This window comes from Colius striatus, chromosome 1 (genome assembly GCF_028858725.1).
Source record: "Colius striatus isolate bColStr4 chromosome 1, bColStr4.1.hap1, whole genome shotgun sequence".
In the NCBI taxonomy this organism is placed as follows: Eukaryota; Metazoa; Chordata; class Aves; order Coliiformes; family Coliidae; genus Colius; species Colius striatus.
The window spans coordinates 169943802-169951812 of NC_084759.1; the positions used below are offsets into that span (position 1 = coordinate 169943802).

An 8011-nucleotide genomic window follows, 5' to 3' on the forward strand; every position below is an offset into this window, starting at 1 on the left:
TACTCCAGATGACAGATGCAGGCCTAAACTTCATTTGTAAAGACAGAAAAAGAAAACCGTGGTCTTGAAAATGTTGTTTGGACAAGAAGGATATGAATAAAACATGACTGTGGATTCAAGGGGAAGAGGGGGGAAAAAAAAAAAAAAAAGAGGGCTGCTCTCAAACAACTGCCCTGGGCTAGAGAGGATTATACTGATGTCAGCAGCATCACAAATGGTGAGCAAAGGAGTTCAGTTTGAGAGATGATAATGAGCTCTCAGACATCCCAAATGTTTATGATAATGAGAAATGCTGCAAGGAAATGCAGGACTCAATGAAGGCACACAGAGACATGAAACTCTATAAAGAAATGCAGTAACCTAAATAAAAGAGACAGCATGCAAGATTTCTGTCAGCATTGCACACCTCGGGATTGGTGGGCAGAAAGTACAAAAGAGGAAGATGCTTGAAGCAAGCAGTACCTCAAGATGCCAAAGACAAGGCTGTGACAGCCCAAGTTTCCCTACATGGGATCTCCTCTTATTCCCATAAAGCTGATACAGCTTAGCTGTATGTTTCATAAAAAGCATAACTACCTTTTGAAAACATATTTTTTATTGTATTACTGCAGCATCTGACAGATGCAAAACAACCACTTTCAATTACAATTATTGTGGTGGTTTAAACTAAAATTTGTAATCTAATTACATGCTTCAATCAGTGTTTGAGTTACTGAAATATAGACAGCTACAAAGATTAAGGGGTATTAAACCCTCAACTTCTAATGGTTGGCTGAAAAGGCTGAACTTGTTGAGTGACATCAAGGGGATGAAAAAAAAGTCTCCCTGTGTTTCAGGAGATCTTTTTAAAAGAAAAATAACAACAACTATGCTTTAAAGGAGTAATTTGAATAGTTTCAAAAACAAAACTCAAAAAAATGTAAATAGAACAAACTTTAAGATTTTGGAAGAATCTTAACATACTTCCCTGAAGAAGTAGCCCTCCCTATGTTTGCTTGGTATCTTAATTTGCCTTTGGTTTCAAAACCTCTAGGCTTGCCAAGAGCTATTCCTTTCAAAACCTCAGGAATTCCATTACTAGTTTTAAGCTAAATTAAAGGAAAATAGAAGCATTCAACACATGACATAAGTATGCACAAAGTGTTTGTTGATACTCATAAATAGACTGAAAAATTTAGACATGTCTGAAGGATAACTGCTGCACAGTCAGCTCTGTTTTGCTCTGCTGTGCAGCTAAGCAAAGAGCTACTGCAGTAATTTCAGAAAAGCTCAGCATCAGATACATCACTACCAGGATTGAACACAGCATTAAATCAGTCATTTTTCAACTGTAAGTTTATATATAAAACAAAGTATGCATTTGGGGGGGGGGGGGAAGAAAACCATAGTGGGAGTTTCCCCTTTAAAGTCACTGCTTCAACATCATGATTTGGGAAAAAGATGTCAGCTTGTCCTAAGGCAAAACCAACCAACTCTCCACTCTGTTGAACATCTTGCAAATCATGAAATAAAGACATTCTGTCTCAGAAATACATTTAACTTCATGCTGCTTAATATCTTTCCAACATTTACATAATGGGTCCCTTCCAACTCAGGATATTCAATGACTAAACCAGCAGTATGACTACAGTCGCTTTTACTGACTAAATTATGGTAAGAATTAAATGTCCCCACTTGCATATCGTGCCAAGTGTCATGCTAACACACAAGAAGATAATACCCCTGTGCAAAGCATTTCAGAAAATCTGCTCGAAAGACAAATGCTTCACTTGCGTCAAGGTGAGTACTCCCAGCAGATAAGAACTACTACGTAGTTTAACTTCTTTGGCAGCAGTCACAGGAAAACATTGGAAATATCAACACACTAGTTTAAATTGCAGCTCCAGTGAGACACAGATCAAAGTTCTGTATCTTCCACTAGAAACATAGGAATCCAGGTACCAGCACACAGGATAGAGAGCCTATTTTACTCTCGAAAAGGCAAGAAATAAAAGCAACTTTTCACCACTGAGTCAGCACATCGTAACAGATCAGTGGTTTACAGTAACCACCAGCACTGTATGAATGACAGCAGTAGCATCTCAGTCTTGCCAGGACCAAAATGACTGTGAAGCCAAGGGAAAGAAGTCAGTTCTTCAGACTCAAAACACGGTGCCCCAGTTTTTCCTGAGTTTGGAGGACAGGCCAGAAAACTTATTACTATCTCAGACATGCCAACTGCCCTACAGTTCTCAGCTTCTATTACATAGACAATTCCTACAGTATTTCTGAATCACATTTTCCTCAACAGATAGTAACAGATACATGTGGGACAAAGTGCTGAATAGCAATAAATATTTGAGTACCTTTTCCGTAAGATACGTAATTATCATAAATAAAGGAAAACAAAAAGGATAAGCTAAAAGCTACATTTGGGATCTTTTTGTAAAATCCCAGCTCAAAAATGTACCAATACAGAGCTGTCTCCACCAACAGCCCATACTGTACCTGAAGCTTTGCAGCAAAAAGAAAAAAAAATCTTCCGTGAGAAGAAGTGGAAAGTCTAATAACTGTGGCTGATTCTGGAAGCTGAAGTAAATAAAGGCAGCCAGTCATCCAGCAGTGGTGGCTATGATAACAATGACACGAAACAATGATTATACACTTGCAGTAATTCAGAGGAACACGTTGCCTAACACAGACACCAGTACTACTTTGTCAACTGAGATTCAAGTAAAAGAGTTTTGGGATTATGCTGGACCACCTGAGAAGTCAGTAACAGATTAAGTATAGCCCATGTGACAAGAAGTTTCTCATCTCACTACCCCACATTTGGATGTGAATGCATTTTAGCTGAACAAACAAGACATGAAATTAGCGTACTTTAAAACAATGAAACAGTCACTAATCACAATGTCATTTCTACTAATTATAAAAGAATGCATATAGTCCATCCCAAACATGTAATAATCATGAAATTTTATTGTTCAAACACCAGAAATGAGTTACTAGTTCTTTTTATTAAAGCCAAGAGATAATTATTTTTGTTTTCATTTCAAGCTTGAGGGGAGACTGAAATTGTGGAGAATCACAAGGCTCCAGGAAGATAGGCCTTCAAAAAGACTGAACTAAATTGGCTGTCATGAGTGTTGCCACTCTGCCAGAAGCAGCAAAGAGGAAACTTCGAAGAGCACACTATACTTGAAGAATGTATGACAAAAACACACATTTAAACACATACCTACTTATACGAGAAACCACCACACACCAGTTTATCACCAGTTCATCACCAGTTCAAATTCAAAAAGAATCTTCACGTCTAACACTGATTACACAGAAGGGCCAACAAGAAAAGATAATGCTTGAAGAGTGGAAAGCCTGTTATTATTAGGACTGTTCTACAACTTACATACAACTAAAATATCGTCTGCATGTGTTGCATGAAATTACACATTTCTGGACATCAGTTTTCCGCCAACAGCTCCTCAAATAGCTTTGACAAAAAACAATGTTATTCAGTAGGAGACAAAAATAAAACTCATTACTTCTGCTGCAGAAATCGTCACTGAAAAGCTACAGATAGGTCATCTCTTCTAGCAGTAGCTACTGCCCAGTTACTCACTGCCACCCAGCAATGAGAGCTTACCACCCCTACAGACCTGCAACAGAGCAAATCGTGTAAGAGCACACCAGTCCACTTTAGAAAAAAATAATCAAGGTAACTGACCAGTGAAGGTAGATTAAGCCAATACCATCCATTTAACTGTTGATTATGCCTAAAGTACCTAATACTACATACAATTTCTTCAGTGGAAAGGATCATTAAACATGGTAATCTGTGGCAGAGCAATAGACAAATGTCAGGGGGACACGGTATCTACAATTTTCACTGATGTTTGCAAAAAGGAAAAGAACAAACTACCAATGCCTATCCATACCCTGTACTTAGTAAGTACAACTTCTGTGATACCCTGAAAGCCTTAACACAGATTTTGAAAGCCGTTAACCATTAGTTACTCAAGAAGAAACGTCACACACTGCCTTCTAGAACACTGTCTGAAGTTACGATATATGTCTTAGTTCAGCCTCATAATTTTCATAAGTTTGTTCATTTGGGTTTTTTTTCATTTACTTATTACTGCAAAATACTTTGCAGTTTTCTTAGTGGACACTGATCACTATCTTTTCTGAGTTCAGTATTTTAAAAATAAAACTTCAATATACATGCTGAACAAATTCATTGTTTCAAGGATGTGATGGATGAACAGCAGTTATAAACAGGAACATATTTTTCTCATTAAGTACCGCTAAATGAAACAATAGGTATCAAATAAAAATACTAAAAAAATACAAGAGGCCAGATTCTTCCCTCAAGATCCCTTCAAAGTACATCATTAAATCAGAAACACACTATCATGGATTAAGTGGTCCTAGATGAAAAATGTGCTCGTGAACCATAACCGAATGTCATCTTCAAACCCTCAGTGCCATATGAGCTTAACCTCACTGATTTAGGCCAGCATCAAATATACTTTAAACCAGCATAATGTGTCACTGTCACCAAAAGAAACAGACACACCCCGCTCCCCTTATTGCTTGCTTCCACCTCCATCTTTGCGCCAGCACAAATGTTTGTGCAGCAAACTGATCCAGCTTAAACCTAACCCTCCCCTCCCTGCCCCTCCCCCAAGTTCGTTCAAACCTCAACCCAGTTCACCACATAACCATGCAAGTATTTGCCTGCACAAAGGAGGAAGCAGCAGAGTGGTGTGGAAACAAACAGGACCATGTTTTTCAACGTGGAGCTGGTCCGTGCCAGCTGTACACCCATGCAAAGCAGTAGGTTGCAGGCTGAAGTCCCCAACATCAGTCTCACGTGTCCAGGCTCAGGCAGTGCCACTCAATCTCCCCTCTTCACTCACGCAACCACTGCCAGGTACGCAACTGCAGAGTGAGTCCATTTGGGACACTGAGCCAATTAAAAACTAACTCTATCAAATAAATTAATTAATAATATTTTTTTAAGTTGCTAGATTTCAGCCAGTTCAGCTTCCTGAACCAGCTCCCAGTGCAATCCTTCCCAGCACAAGGAAGAAAAGGAAGGAGGCTGGGAAGGTAGAAGGTTCAATTTTTATCAGCTTGTGGTGATGTGAAAACACACTTGTACATCATAACATTTTAAATTTAAACTTGTCAAGAGCAGCTGAACATGATTATTTTAATTAATTTGTTCCTAAGATTAAACCTTGTCTCTTTTTTTTCCACAGAAGCCTAAGTCTGCTTGGGTACAAGCAGCAGGAAGTGAGGCCAGTTCACTACATGAACCAATTTCAATCTATGCTTAATAAAATTAAGACAGAGCACTAGATACCTTAATTTAATGACACTTTCACTATATATTATTTTAAACATCACTGATCAAATCAACTTAGCTATTAGAAAAGGAAGAACATACACATAATAAAATCAATGCAGTCATGTTAGGTACTATCTTAGCTGTAGTTTAATACTTATAAAGGAATCTAAACAATGGTTCAGGTTACTCTGGTGGTCTTATAAACCTCTCTGCTCAGGAGTAAATTTTGTCTGATATTCAAAAAGTCATTTTGCTTAAACTACAAGACCCAATAGTCACAGAAGTGAACATAATTCATTTCAATGAATTCAGAATCAGATGCCCAAGAGACATGGATAGAACTACTTTCAAGGTAGTTTTTGAACAGTAAAGTATCAGAAGTAGGAGAACAGACAAACTGTTAGCAACCACCTTGCTAACTTCCAAACAACAGAATTTATTAATGGATCATAATCAGGAAATTATTACCATGACAAGTAAATGTATTTGTTTTCTTTATGTCTTTATGTTCAACTGGATGAACATATTGTGTCAATTGAAAAGATATATCAACATCACAGTTCAAGAACTACACAACTGAAGTGCAGAATCAGATTCTTGTATCCACCACTCTTCTCAAATCTCACATACTATAATTTTACCATTTATGAAACTCTTTTTCTTACAAAGATAGATTCTCCCACAAACTACCACCTGCCCACTTTCCCTTTAACAGAAATTTCTTGTATGAGTATTCCAAACTACTCTGCCTGTAACAGTTACACAGAAATGTGAACAGTTTATTTTGACTACAACTCACTGCCAACTTTTAAGACAAGACACTGAACTGGAAAACGCACAAAGCCCTAGAAAGCCATTTAACCAGATACTGCTGGCATATTGTTTCAACAAACATTTCCAAAGGGAATCTCAGTCAAGGAACAACATTCTTTCTCACTTTCCATTGGGAATGGAGTTAAGAGTTTTTGGACTTGAATTGGTGATTTATGCTGATACAGGTTTCTTTTTAAGCAGGCATAGGCAGGTGTGCTTTCCAAACGCACTTGCTAAACCAGGAAAACAGAAAATTAACTTCCCTGGCAGTTCTGCTGACTTCAACAAGAAAACAAGATCTGAATCCATGTGTCTCCATATCAAATCACTTTTAACACAGCAATAAATGTTAAAAAAATAGGTGTTCATTCTCCGAAATATAACTATGACGTAGAACTAGAAGAGCAGATTTAATGACAGATTCACAACAATTACTGTTAACACTAACACCATTCAAGAACGATAAAAAATACTTTCAAACAACTTTTTTACTTACAGTAAATGTCATTTTCTCACTTCAAATTGGAAAAAAGGTTAAAAAAATAAATCCCAAAGGCTACTCAAAAAAGTCACATTTAAAAAAATTTGTTAAAAAATGTTAATATCAAAGCACAGTTGGCAACTTTGTCAGTACTTACTAATACTCAACCCTGATTTCTGCAGTATGTATTCATTACAGTAACACTATTATTTTCAACTCCCCATCCAACAACATTCCTAAGTGATTTCTAATCAACGATTATCACTTCTTATCCATTAACACTGAACAAGATGCAGTGACCTGGAAGATGAGAAAGCGTGCTTTCACTTTCCAGAAAATCGAGTTTAGATGGAGAACCGAGTCAAATGAGTACTGAGATACCTTCTGACCTTTGCAACTCTTCAGATCTATCCTTGCTACATTCACATCTAGGGATATGTCAGAAGAAAGGAGGTTCAAAATTACAAGCAAGTAAGCTACCTATCACTTTCCTTCAGACATACAGCACTGCCCTGCGAAGCCGAGGACCCATTTCCCCTCAGGAGGCTCTGGTCTGCTGACCCTAACCCACTGACCCGACAGAGCTCTCAATTAGTCTCAGGGCTCGAACTTCGAAAGTCCCCGCACTTGCTCAGCGACGTGGAACAGAAAATGCACTTGCTTGAGAGGCATGTGACAGAAGCAGCTGACCCAGAGGAAGGTGCAAGCGCTTGACAGGTCACACAAGATACGACTGAACTATCAGACACACCGAGCACTGAAGAGGCGGGCGGGCAGCCGGGATCCGCACTCCGCGCCAGACCTGCTTCCAGCAAACTAACTGCCAGCACAACTTTAACGGCTCGTCTTTTGTTTTTAAACCCACAATCCGCTCCCCTACCCCTGCTCCTTCCCTCCCTCCCGCCCCAGACCCAGACTGAGACTTCAGTCCCCCCCAGGGCCTTCGCTGCCCACGGATGACCCTCAGCCCTCCCGCTCGCATGCCCTCCGGTCGCCTACCCGCCGCGGGACCTCTGACGCCACCCGGCTCCCGCCATCCCCACAGCGAGCCCCCACGTCCCAGACCCACGTCTCGGACGGAGAGGGAGGGCAGCTCTCACCACAGGGCACGTCCCAGCCCGGCTCCCGCGGGAGGCGGCGAGATGCGGGAGGAGGCGAGACGCGGGGCTGCTCCCGCCCACGGGCCAACCAGCCCCGGGAGCCTCCGCTGTCGCCCCTTCCCTCCCAGTGGAGCCGGCTGGGAACCCCCGCGAGAAGGAGCCGGGGGAGGGAGTAAGGGAGGAGAGACGGAGAAAAGACCAGCAGTCACCTCCGCCATGAGCCCCGCGCTGGCCGCCGCGCCGAGCCGGGCCGCGCCGAGCCGGGCCGGGCCGCCTGTGACG

At 40.6% G+C, this 8011-nt stretch overlaps 1 protein-coding gene across 3 annotated transcripts in view; it reads right to left on the reverse strand.

Moving 5' to 3' along the window:
• Positions 1 to 8010, reverse strand: part of FRS2 (fibroblast growth factor receptor substrate 2) — a 56338-nt gene extending 48328 nt beyond the window's left edge. Inside the window, exon 1 of one of the 3 annotated variants that reach the window (XM_062016395.1) lies at positions 7939 to 8010. The gene's annotated coding sequence lies outside the window, so the exon portion shown is untranslated. Of the gene's footprint in view, positions 1 to 2487; positions 2552 to 7938 lie in introns of those variants that run through there. The other 2 variants (XM_062016415.1, XM_062016405.1) reach the window with 2 other exon arrangements.
• Position 8011: the final 1 nt, after the last annotated feature.